This window comes from Myotis lucifugus, unplaced genomic scaffold, assembly GCF_000147115.1.
Source record: "Myotis lucifugus unplaced genomic scaffold, Myoluc2.0 scaffold_285, whole genome shotgun sequence".
NCBI lineage: Eukaryota > Metazoa > Chordata > Mammalia > Chiroptera > Vespertilionidae > Myotis > Myotis lucifugus.
In genome coordinates, this window is record NW_005871333.1 from 1512478 (window position 1) to 1523134 (window position 10657).

Sequence of the window (10657 nt, forward strand, 5' to 3'; positions counted from 1 at the left end):
CCATCACTGGGCCAGGGCCTGTCTGTCTTGTTCCCAGCAGAACCCCGCACTTTCCTGGGGTACGCCATGCAGTACTCAGCACGTCTGTTGTGCAGATCTGTGGCTGGTCTCTGAACGCTTTCTCTGGGCTGAAGCCACGCGTGGGAAAGCAGCCAGCCTGGCCTCTCACCACGGCTGGGCTTCTGCAACCGAGCTCGCTGTCTGGAATCCACTGTTTGTCCCCACAGTTCAGCTTGTGGGTTGTGTCAGATTTATCCACCCCTCCACCCACCCTGAGAAAGTGGAAAACGTAGTGACATCGAGTGCTATATTCACCATGTTGTACAACCACCACCTCGATCTAGTTCCCACACACTTTCCTCAGCCCAGAAGGAAACGCTGACCCGCTAAAGCAGTCCCTCCCGTTCCCTCCTCCCCTCCCCACATCCCTGGCAACCACCACTCCTCTCTGTCCCTGGGCATGCAAACTTAGGCAGTTTCTGAGAATCCCCATGACTCTACTTGCTGAACTAAATACAATCATGAAACATTAGCAGGGGAAATAAACTAACGAATAGCAATATAGTTTGCTCCTTGTTTCAGTGCTTCGCGGATTTCCTCGGCCTTCACATTTGTGGTCTTGTTCAGAAGCCCAAGAGACAAGCGTTGCTGAACGTGTTGGCAATTATCAGCTCCGGGAGAAATTCCTTTTCCCTTACGCACCGGCGTGTCTGGTCCCCTGGCAAATACAGTCGCTACCTTGATCCGCTGCATAAGGCCTGCATTTGTTTCTCAAAGAAAGATGGAACAATCCTGAAAAGACAGACTTTGTTCCCTGATGAAGACAGACACTCTTTTCACGTAAACCTAGGAGAACCGAATTAAATTCGCTTAAAAAAGGAATACGGAGGCAGAGACCATCACCACCATATCCTCCGGGTTTGAGGGGAAAACATCTCATTCATTCAGAAACTTGTTTGTGTCCCCACTGAGTACGTGACGCCATGAAAGGCCTACAGGAGACAGTCGTATAGGATACTCTCTGTGTGTGTGTTGTTTAGGCGTCTCTGCCTCCCCGTCAGATGTTTTCATTTGAAATGTCCACAGAGTACCCAGCACAAGTTCCCTCGAGGAGGTCACCTCTGGTAGGAGTGGAAGGACGGGGAAGACAGACATTCAGGGTGGAAGGTGCTGCGTGGTTTGGCCTGTGGCGGGTGGGGGTTTCAGAGCAGATTCCCCTGGAAGGGCCCTGGGCTGTAAGAGGCGTGGATGTCTGCACAGGATGGAGTGGGGGCAGCGGGCCTGGCTGAGGGAACTGCCTGTGCAAAGTCCCAGTGGGAAAAGGAAGTGGGCGGCAGCTTTGGGGCCGGGGAAGGAGTTCCCATCTGTGGAGCTTTGGGCTGATTGCAGGAGATGATGGAAATGTAATCTGAGATTTTGAGGGCCCAATGTAGTGCCTGTTTGTGCCACAGTGTCCTCCCTGCTGGGGAGGTAGAGATCTCACGCGTGCACACACACACGCACACACACACACACACACAAACACCCCTGTCCTTGGCATATGGGGGTAGCGTCAAGTAATTCCAAGTGCACTGAGCCTCTCAAAGAAGATGTATACAGTGTTGTGGATGTGGATGAAAAAAAGGCTTCTATGGAAAGTAACCTCCCAGGTGATCTGATCATAAGTTCCTAACTCGGCAGGTCATGGTGGGTAGTCATGCCCCAGGCACATAACTTTTTAGGGAAAGTTTTATCTCCGCCTTAAGCAAGCCCTGACTGTTGTTCTGGTGCAACACGACCTTGCTAACTATCCTACAATCGAACCCCTGCCATGCTTTCTCCCACCTCCACGTGCATCCCCTCCTTAATTTCAAATGCATAAAAGAAGCTGCAAAACTTATTCTCAGGAGCATTTGAGGCCTTGTTTCCTGGCCAATGTTATCAGTTTGGCTGAAATAAACTCTTTATCAAAATTCTCCACAGGTTTGGGCGTTTCTTATGTCAGCAGTGTGGTTCGTGCAGGTACCACTGAGACTTTTCCTAAAATAGGAGCTCTCATTGAGGTCCTGGGAGCTGCAGAAGGGGTGATGATTGGAGGGGGGCCATCACACTCTAGGACAGTGGTTCTTTTTAAAATCCTGATTTCTGGGCCTCATCCTCCGGAAATTCTGTTTCTTTGTTATGGGGTGAGGCCACAACATTAGTAACAAAGAAACAGAATTTCCGGAGGATGAGGCCCAGAAATCAGGATTTAAAAAAGATTCCCAGGTGATTCTAATGTGCAGCCAAGGTTGAGAACCACTGCTCTAGGAGGACTCGTGCAGGATGAGGTGAGGGGTGGGGAGGAAGGGTTCTGGGCAGGCAGCCTGTGAGGGCCTGGTGGCGGGGGTGGTCGGGAGGGCAAGAGGGGGCTCCTAGAAGTCCAAGGCTGTCTGGTTCTAGGAATAGAAACTTGGAGGCCAAGGAGGAGCTGGGCGGGGCAGGGCGGCCCAGGCCCATGGCGAGGAGCTGGCTGGCTTTGCAGGTGCGGGCGTCCTGCTGCAGGGCCAGGGCCAGGGCCGGCCTGGCTCAGAGCACGGGCAGGACGGGAGACCCAGCTAGGAATTTCCTTCTGGAGAAAATCCCAGGCCACCTCCCACTTCATAGAACAGGGGGGCTCTCAGAAGGGGGTGTCCTCACCCAGCCATGGCTAGATCCTCAGGCCTGCCTTCCCTCCTGCACCGACTTGAACAGAGAAGGGACCCTCTGGGCCCCCCAAGGTTCCTGCCTCCCCGGCTCTCGGTCCCATCGCCTTCCTTCTTCTCAGGGGCCCTTGTCAATCATTTTCCTCTTGTTCTTCTGCCACTGGCCTCTGCCTCCCCAAGGCCCCTGCCCATCAGCGTTAAGTGAGGTCTGGTGTCACCATCTTAAAAAAGACAAGAACCCTCCCTTGACCCCACCCCCTCAGCCTCCCAGGCAAGAGTCTCAGAGGAGGCATCTTTTCTTGCTGTACCACTTCCTCACCTCCCACTCTTCCCTCAACCCACTCCAGTCTGCTTCCACGCCCACTGCCCTGGGACTACTTCCCTGTGGCCGAATCCTGCAGACACACCCCAGCCGGCGTCTCCCTGACCGTGGCCCCACAGCCTGCACGGCTCACCGCGCCGTCTTTGCTTGCCTCTTCCTGCCCTCGACTCCCCTCTCTCCCTCACCATCACCACGCCCTGCCTCACCTCCTAAGAATGTTTCCAATCGGAATGTTCTATCCAGCCCCACCGTCACCAGCCTCCCTCAAGCCCCCAGCATCCCTCACCCGGCCAATTCAGCCGCTGCCAGTCCTCACGCTGCAGCCCCCACGCCAAACTGGTTCTGTGTGTTCACTGTTTGTTTCCTGCCGCTGCAGGGCCTGGGCCCTGGGGTTGTGTTAGGAATGAACTGTGGAGACTGTGACAGGCCCCAGTCAAGGCCTTTGGTTGTTGTCCGGTACATTTTCCTCCAGGCTTAGCAGGATTCCGGTCAAGATGCCGAGTAGGAAAATGCTGCGTTCCCTCCTCCCATAACTACGTCAAAATTACAGCTAAATTATAGAACCAGCCTTGAGACCTGCCTGAACACTAGCCAAGCAGAAGCCCCATAACTCAGGAGACAAAGAAAAAGCCACGCCAAGACGGACCTTGTAACTTGTATCAGCAATGTTCGGAAAGCAATGCTGCACACACTTGGCTGATACTAGGATAAAAGTCGAAATAGTGGCCCAGCCATGTTGGCTCAGTGGTTGAGCGTCGACCTATGAGCCAGGAGGTCATGGTTTGATGTCTTTCTCTCTCCCTCTCCCTTCCTCTCTGAAGTCAATAAAGATATATATTTTTTGAGTATTATATTTATTTTGTTTTGTTTTAAAATTTTAAATTATTGATTAAAGTATTACAAATAGAAGTACATATGTCTCCTTCCCCCCCATTTACCTCCCCACCCCCACCTCCCTGCACATGCTCTCACCCCCCCAAGTGTCTGTTTATATTTAATTTATTTTTAAAAATATATTTTATTGATTTTTTACAGAGAGGAAGGGAGAGGGATAGAGAGTTAGAAACATCGATGAGAGAGAAACATCGATGAGCTGCCTCCTGCACACCCCCTACTGGGGATGTGCCCACAACCACAGTACGTGCCCTTGGTCGGAATCAAACCTGGGACCCTTCAGTCCACAGGCCGACGCTCTATCCACTGAGCCAAATGGGTCAGGGCTATATTTAATTTTTTTTTAAAAAAGTCAAAATAAATGAAAAAAGAGTTTAGCGGACTTTCAATCTATCTGATTCTGGTTCGTTTCTTATAGGAAACCCACAGCTAAAGATCTAGTGCCACCGTGATTGGAACATGAACACCGCATGGGGACCTGGAGTGGCTTGAGAAGGAGAAATCCAAACCGTCCCTGTGCCTGGCCACACCAACCACCACGTGTCCTTCGATGTGAAGACTTCTAGGTAGATATATGAGGGACCCCCCCCCCCCCCCCCGCCAATCGAAGACACCTCTGCTCTCTGGGCTTCAACTGGAAGATGAACAATCAGGATGCACCCCAATCTCCTTCCACACCTGTTTCCCCTCTCGTGCCCCCCACTGCCCTGCAGACGGAAGATCGGGGCTCTCTGGGTGGTCCTCCTCTTCGGGTAAAGCCCCACAGTCTCTCCTGCCAGGCTTGCTCCTGGGTCTCTCTTTTTTTTATATATATTTTATTGATTTTTTACAGAGAGGAAGGGAGAGGGATAGAGAGTTAGAAACATCGATGAGAGAGAAACATCGATCAGCTGCCTCCTACACACCTCCTACTGGGGATGGATCCACAACCAAGGTACATGCCCTTGACCGGAATCGAACCTGGGACCCTTGAGTCCGCAGGCTGACGCTCCATCCACTGAGCCAAACCGGTTAGGGCGCTCCTGGGTATCTTAAAGAGGAAGTTAAAGGCGTCCAGAAAATCCTATTCTCTCAAGACAACTATTCTAAACAACTATTCTCTCAAGACTGTTGTCTGGCTGAACAATCTTATTTTTGGAGTGTCAGGAGCCACATGTTACTAGCTCCTCCCCTGCATGTGCTTCTTGGCTAATCCTAACCCCACGTCCAAGGCAGGCAGATGACTGCGCTGACCAGGACGCAGGTCACATGCGCGGAAATGCAAAGGAGAAATGCAAGTGACCCTACTTTTCAAAACAGGATCTTATATCATCGAAGACTTCCTGCTTGGCTAAGGGCAAGTCCAGAATGTGCAAGAGGGTTCTTCGGGGTCTGGCCCCTGCTTATCTCCCCAGCCTCAGCTCATCACACTCCCAGACTCACACTTCCACAACGGCCACGCGGGACTTTCTCAGTTCCTTCAACACATGTCGCTCCGGACCTTCCTCAAAGCTTCAGGGTAGTCTGGAAAGCTCTTGGCCTTTCTCTGGAACTGACAAACTCCTACTCATTTCTCAGGTTTTCGTTGTGGTTGTTCATCCTCAGCAGAGGATATTTTTTCCCATTGCCTTTCAGAGAGAGTGGAAGGGAGAGAGGGCGGGACACAGAGAGAAAGGAACATTGATGTGAGAGAGACACATCTACTGGTTGCCTCCCGCACCCTCTCCAACGGGAATGGGGAGTGAACCCGAAATCCAGGCATGTGCCCTTGACCAGGAATCTAACCCGAGACCCTTTGGTGCTCCAGCCGACGCTCTAACCACTGAGCACATGGGCCAGGGCTCATTTCTCAGGTGTTGATTTAAATAAAGGTCCTTGTATTGGGGAGGACTTCCCTGGCCCACGGCATCCCTCGGAGCACCTGCACCCTTGTGATTCTGTATTGTTCTCAGGATGCACTGAGCACCCCCGTTCCCCATTGGAACAGCCGCTGCAGGAGGGCGAGAACAATGTTGTCTCCTAGCACATCCTCGAGTCATCAGAATCTCTCATCTAGATTAAAGCGATAACTTTCTAAAATGCAGATCTGCTTGGAACCCTTGGGTGGTTCCTCTGCTGGCTCAGGGTAAAGGCGAACTCCTTTTCCTTCAGCTCCCAAGGCCCTGCAGGCCCTGGCCTCTTCCCTCCCGTCCGCCCCCTCCCCCACCTCCCACCCTTCAACCTTCACCTGGTCTCTCAGGTATTACAGGGCCCAACCTTTGCCTCCAAGTCTTCAGACAAGCTATTTCCGGTACAGACAACTCTCACTCATCCTTCAGCCTCAGCTGAGAACTGCACTGATTGGTTGATTGACTGATGGATTGATTGATTGAATTGAACAGTTCATTCATCTTGTTCTGGGTGCCAGGAAATGTGGTAAATGCCGAGGAAACAAAGTGACCAAGACAGACCACCCCCAGTTTCCTCTATGTTATCTTTCCTGACCCTTCTCACCCCCAGGCTGGGTTACGGGCCTCCCTCTGGGCTCCTCGCTCTGGAAGAAGCCCTAGCCGCTTGATCACACTGTTGTGATGATTGTGTACCTGGTTTCTGCTCTCCCATTGGCTATTGTTAAATGACGCTATGACCCATCCAAGTCCTCTGCTCAGGGTAGTTATGAGAAATGGGAAATGGCATAGAGTGGATGAGCTGAGGGCAGGGGCTCAGGGCAATGAGGGAAGTGGGGTCAGAGCCAGGGGTCAGAGTCCGAGACAAAAGAAGAGGCCCCTGCGTCTCCTTCCTCAGGGACTTGCAGAAAGTGTGGTCAGAAAGTGTGCTTGGAGCCCGACATGAAGGGTCATGTGTGGTACCGTTCTGTTTATTCCATTCCCGGAACAGTAAGCCCAGAGACAGAAAGCAGCTTGGTGACTGCCGAGGCTGGGAAAGGGAGGCAGGGGCCATGACAGAGTAATGGGCGTGGGGGTTTCTTCTGGGTGATAAAATGGTAGTGGTGGTGGTTGCACAACACTGAATGGACTGAATGCCACTGAATTGTACACTTGAAAACGGTTGCTTTTATGTTATGTGAATTTCACCTCAATAAGGAAGAGAGGGAAGGAGAGAGGGAGGGAGGGAGGAAAGAGAGGGGGGTGTGGGGGTCTTTCCTTTACCTCGGTCAGTCTTGAAGTCAGACTCATCAGACCCTGGGAGGACTGGCTCTGCTTTGACAGGAGAAAGGGCCTCCCAGAGCCACCTGGTTCTTCTCTAGGGACAGGTACGCTGGGAAGGCCAGGACACCGGGCACCGTGCAGGGACGCCACTTCTCAGGCACAGGGACGGGGTGATGGGGCTCGTCAGCCATTCGAGGCCTGAAGTCCCGCTGAGTCACTCATTAGCTAAGTTTCCTTGGACAAGTCGCTTAACTTCCCTGACCTTCCTGGTTGTCATCTGCAAAAGGAGGCTACAGATACCTACTCCACAGGGTTGTTGCAGGGATCATGTGAGATAAAGTACTTACGGTGACTCCAACACACTCAGCCCTGCATCATGACGAATGGCATCATTCTGCAGCCATCCTTCCTCCTTGCAACACGAGGGAGGTGGGGCCCAGAGAGTGGAAGCGACTCATCCAAGGCCACACAGCACGCTCGCTCGGCTTGCTCAGGGTCGGCCGAGCTTCCTCTGCCATCATTCCCACCCCTGCTTGGTCAGGCCTTTTCTGAGAATCCCTAACTCAGTGGTTCTCAACCTTCTGGCCCTTTAAATACAGTTCCTCATGTTGTGACCCAACCATAAAATTATTTTCGTTGCTACTTCATCACTGTAATGTTGCTACTGTTGTGAATCGTCATGTAAATATCTGATAGGCAGGATGGTCTTAGGCGACCCCTGTGAAAGGGTCGTTCGACCGCCAAAGGGGTCGCGACCCACAGGTTGAGAACCGCTGCTAACTGATCAGTTTGCCCTTCACACCCTAATCAGCTACCCCTCCCCCATTTGGCAATGGAGTTAGAAAGCCACAGGCTGCCACTATTTCTCAGCTCTGCCCCTACTGGCTGCAAACAGGCACAGAGAGGTTAAGGTACCTGGCCAGACTGACACAGCAAGTAAGTGGCCGAGCCGGGTCAGGGACCTGCCTAGATGTATCCTTTGCACGTTTTTATGAGGTGGTTACTTGTCTTTTGTTTTTGTTTTTGTTTTTGTTTTTGTTTTTGTTTTTTGGTTTGCAGGGTACATGAGCACAGTCGGCACTTTGGATGGAAGGTACGAGTGAGAGTAGCTCCCGGACTCTGAGAAGAACATGGGCCAGGCTGGGCCACGCCTGAAGTGTGGCTGTGCCCCCCTCCCCAGGTTGGCAGCGAATGCCTTGGGGGGGGGGGGGTTGGCAAGGGACCGAATCCCAAACAGCAGGTGAGTGGCCAGGAGGCTGTGGTTGGAGAGGGAAGGTGCCCTCTATTCATTAATAGAGCCCGATCCTGGGGGGCTGATCCTGTTTCTCCAGACCCTCAGGGAACTAGCAGACCTTTTGTAGTGTGGGGTGCCCAGTGGACAGTGCGGGCATGCTATTAGCAAAGCTCTCCACCTGAAAATCTGGATCCCAGGTACCCAGAAGTCCCCAGAAAGATCTGGGCCAGTTGCCAAGAGGCACGGCCAGGACTCGGCCGGCTAGCTGCTGAATGCAGGTGGCTGGCCGTCACCCATGGCCAACACAAGGCTTACCTTGACCCGGCCTGACAACCCACTTTGGTCACTGCGGCAAAGGCGACAGCTGCCAGGGAGGCCCAGGCAGGTGCCTGGCTGCCTGCCCAGGTCAGTGGGGCCGCCCCAGTGACCTCTCAGGGAGGGCAGCTATGACGGCCTCCAAGCACGCAGACCTCAGGGCAGGGAGCTCCAGAACCCTCCCGTGTCAGACCCTCAGCCTGCTGCGTCTGGGAGCCACCACCCCAACTCTATCCCAGTCCAGCGGCAGGAGGCAGAGAGACTCCCCAACAACCCATCCTGATCCAATATGGCGCTCAGGGGGGAACTCAGGCCTGAACAGAATCTGAGATAGTTCCCATTTCATCACAGGCTCTCGGTGTGAGGAAGTGCGAAGATCACGCGGCCCACTCTTTCCCCATGCTGAGCATTCCAGGGGTCGCGTTTCCTCTGTCACATTCCAAGGCCGAATGGTTACCCAATCTGCTTGCATTCCTCCAGGGACGGGGAGCTTGCCATCCTCCAAAGCAGTTCCGGGCAGTTGTCATGGCGGAGAGTTCATCCTCACACTGGCCCGTCCCTACCCTGTCCCATCTGCGTCCTGCTCCTCCCATCCTGGTCCCCACAGAAGGTGGCCAGTCCCTGCTTCTCTGGCTTTCGGAGATTTGAAGAGAGTTATGGGTCTCTGTCTCTAAGGGGTTAGCAGGAGGAAAGAAACCCACACAGGGCCCAGGGCAGCAGTAGGGTGGCTCCCTAGGCCGTCTGGATGGCAGATGCATAGCCTTGCTAGCTGGGGGCGCCTGCACCCACCGTGGAGCCTTTCGGGGTCCCCGGGGCCTGGGGAGAGGGGCACGGCGTCCTAGAGAAAACACGGTCCCTGGAATTCGGCCACTTCTAATTTTATCCCTTCCTGGTTGGGATCCTTGAAACAAGTTGCTTAAACTTTCTGAGCTTTAGTTTTCTGCTCTATTAAGTGAGAAAATATCTTATTGTTTTGCAGTTCAAATGACATCACCTGTGGAAAAACACTTTGTCCACCAAAACCAGCGCTGCGAATCATTAACCAGTGCCCGCGTCTTCGGTGTGGGCCTTCCCAGTGGACTTGCGACGTGCGAGTAAGTGCGTGTCTGCGGTGCATTGTCCTAAGAGGTCAACAGCAGGGGCAGCAGCAGGGCTGGCAGGGACGTTACTCCACTGTGCTCAGTTCCCCCTCCGCCTCTTCCTCGAGGCCTGTGGCTGGGCCTTGACACTGAGGGGCTCAGCTCGCCCACCCTGCCCAAGGGCCTCAGCTGGCTTCGGAGACCCGGAGAGAGCGGGTGAGCCTCTCGGGTCTGGGTGTGGAGTGGGAGCCATGTGGGAGGGGCCCAGTGGGGTCCCCCCCGCCCCCCACTCTCAGTGGGTCCTCCTCTCTCAGGAGGCCCCAGGCTGCCCGCCCAGAGCTGCACCTGCACAGTGTGCACAGCACAGCTGCCACCACTCCCTGCCCAGCCTTTCGTTTAGACAGAAGTTCACTCGAATCCCTCAATGGGAGGGGGTTTTATTGGGAGAAGCGTGGAGGGCCGGGAGTGGGGAAACGCAGCCTAATGCCCCTGGAGGACTTGTGAAGGGAGGCTCTCGGCCAGTCCAACCCCGCATTGGACCGAGGGGGCCCTGGAGAGGGAGGCGCCAGCCGGGTAGTGGCGGGGCTGCCTGCTGCATGGGGCCCTGGGTCCCGGCAGGGCTCTTTCCTGGCAGCGTGGCGCCTCTCTGAAGACTCCGTGCCGCCAGCCCCCGGCCTGCGACTCCATCCGGGCTCACCGGCAGGCCGATCCCGTGACTGGGCAGCGCGGCTGCTGCCCTCACCCTCCGGTGTCACGGGAGCACAAAGGCCAGGAGCCTCCACAAATAGCAGCCTGTCGCCACCCGCCTAACCCCGATCCGGTTTATCCGGAGTTAGCAGCAGTTCCCGTGGGATGTACTTCCCAGGTGGGGCCAAGCCGGCAGCCCGCCCGTCCTTCCTCATGCCACGGGGTGCCCGAGGGAGACGGCCCTGCGAACAAGGGGGGCCCTGGAGGAAGGGGAGCGAGGTCAGGATTATCTTGGGGTGGGGGCGGTGACCCCAGGTCGGGCTGGGTCAGGCAGC